General features: G+C 55.1%; 1 non-coding gene across 1 annotated transcript; it reads left to right on the plus strand.

Moving 5' to 3' along the window:
• Nucleotides 1-1,125: 1,125 nt before the first annotated feature.
• On the plus strand, nt 1,126-1,244 carry LOC141266350 (5S ribosomal RNA). The gene has a single exon (XR_012320390.1). It is a non-coding gene; the product is annotated as a 5S ribosomal RNA (ribosomal RNA).
• Nucleotides 1,245-2,500: the final 1,256 nt, after the last annotated feature.

Below are 2,500 nucleotides of genomic sequence, written 5' to 3' on the forward strand. Positions count from 1 at the left end.
GACCGCCCCAGAACGGCCAAAGTTCTCGTCCCCACGCGAGCCTGAGGAAGGCTGGCCGGGCGATGGGCCAAGCAGCGTCTACTGGCCATACCACCTTGCATACCTCCGATCTCGGAAGCAAAGCAGAGATGGGTTCGGAAATACTTGGTTGGGACACCTCCTGAGAACACCAGGTATTGTAGACAATTTTGATAACGTTTTGCCATCTTGCCCAGCTCGGCTAGCATTGAGTGGCGCCTTGCTGGACACCGACCTTACGTAAAGTAGAGGCTGGAAGTCCCAAGCATCCCAAGCCCCCCAAGACCTCTAAGATAAGGACGCAACCCCGCCGCCTCTACCAGGCCTCACACCGAGCTCCTTGCCACGGCTAGGAGTGCTTATTGACCCCGCAGCCGGCCGTATGCAAATGATGGCGTTAAAAGCATCTCGCGCTGTGAAGGGGCCAGGCTTTCAGCAGCTGCCCAGGGGATGGTTTTAGAGGGCGACCGCCTAACGAGGGCCAGCAGAAGTAACGTCTTCTTCTTCAAAGAAGCTTGTGTAACTAACCCAATCAGACAGCTGCCCAGGAGCTAACCTCAGTGCTAGGAAGGAGCGGGAGGGAATTGAGGGGGTGGTTCCTGCTAAGGCCCTGAAATAATAATAAGACAGGCAGGAGAGTCTGACGCATGGTGGCGGAAAAGCTGCAGGTGCAAATAGGGAATGTGGTCTCGTGCGAGCAACTAGTGCATGCTCGCTGTGTGTGAGAGTGCGCTTCCTAGGTACGGCGCGCTGCAGACAGTCAAAAGGGTTGCTCCCTTTCATTAAAAGTTAATCCCCGGCTGCAGGCTATTAGAAAGCAACTAACCGCGCTCTACTCACCCTACCCAGGTCTACCGGTGAGTCTCGCCGCTGCTCCCGGCCTGTGGCATTGGCCGCGACGCTGACGTTCCGTCGACAGCGCGGAAGCCGATCAGTGAGCTCAGCGGCTCTGAGCGGGGCGTTCTGTCTACAAGACCTTTTTAAGGAGCCAGCAAAAAAGTGAAGAGAAAGGAAAGCACAAAAGCACCTTGTCTTACTAAGCACTGGAAAGGGCAGCCGGCAACCGGACGTCAAAGTGGAAAAGCAGCAAGTGAGAGGCCTGTCTCTGCCTACGGCCACACCACCCTGAACACGCCCGATCTCGTCTGATCTTGGAAGCTAAGCAGGGTTGGGCCTGCTTAGTACTTGGATGGGAGACTGCCTGGGAATACCAGGTGCTGTAGGCTTTTGCCTTTTCTTACTTCCACCAGCAGGGGTCACTCTCCTCTATGCCTTTTTTCCATTCCTTTTTTCACAAGCGCACACATGCTCCTTTCTTCTTTTCATTTGCTTTCTCTCTTGCGCTATTTAATCCTTTCAAAATACCAGCATCCTTCTCATCACCGTGGGCCTCCAGCATTGTTGCTTATTTACTTTTAATACTAGGCTTCTTTTCACCAGGACCAGCGACTCCCGCTTGACTGGAGGCAACCACCGCTGACCTGGAGGCAACCACCGGTAACCTGGAGGCCAGTTTACAGCACAACCCAAGCAAAACACCTTTGCAGGCCACACGACCCCCCCGAAGAGCAGCTCAAATTCACTCGCAACCATCTCACCCTCTTCCTTCATTCACTCCTGGGCGTTTCGCTCCACCCCAAGTTGCGGCTCCAGCTTGCTCTTTCTGTCACATCCCCGCGATGAACGGTTTAGCCTGCAGGAGACCCTGCGCCGAGCCATTTTTAAACACATCTGATGCGGCAGGTGTTTCATTGCTCAACAAACAACACCTATAGGGACGGCACAGCCTATGCATCGGTCCTTCGGAGACCGCCCCAGAACGGCCAGAGTTCTCGTCCCCACGCGAGCCTGAGGAAGGCTGGCCGGGCGATGGGCCAAGCAGCGTCTACTGGCCATACCACCTTGGATACGTCCGATCTCGGAAGCAAAGCAGAGATGGGTTCGGAAATACTTGGTTGGGACACCTCCTGAGAACACCAGGTATTGTAGACAATTTTGATGACGTTTTGCCATCTTGCCCAGCTCGGCTAGCATTGAGTGGCGCCTTGCTGGACACCGACCTTACGTAAAGTAGAGGCTGCAAGTCCCAAGCCTCCCAAGCCCCCCAAGACCTCTAAGATAAGGACGCAACCCCGCCGCCTCTACCAGGCCTCACACCGAGCTCCTTGCCACGGCTAGGAGTGCTTATTGACCCCGCAGCCGGCCGTATGCAAATGATGGCGTTAAAAGCATCTCGCGCTGTGAAGGGGCCAGGCTTTCAGCAGCTGCCCAGGGGATGGTTTTAGAGGGCGACCGCCTAACGAGGGCCAGCAGAAGTAACGTCTTCTTCTTCAAAGAAGCTTGTGTAACTAACCCAATCAGACAGCTGCCCAGGAGCTAACCTCAGTGCTAGGAAGGAGCGGGAGGGAATTGAGGGGGTGGTTCCTGCTAAGGCCCTGAAATAATAATAAGACAGGCAGGAGAGTCTGACGCATGGTGGCGG

Source organism: Phyllobates terribilis, unplaced genomic scaffold (genome assembly GCF_046119375.1).
Source record: "Phyllobates terribilis strain yellow unplaced genomic scaffold, ASM4611937v1 Scaffold_4__5_contigs__length_816908805, whole genome shotgun sequence".
NCBI lineage: Eukaryota > Metazoa > Chordata > Amphibia > Anura > Dendrobatidae > Phyllobates > Phyllobates terribilis.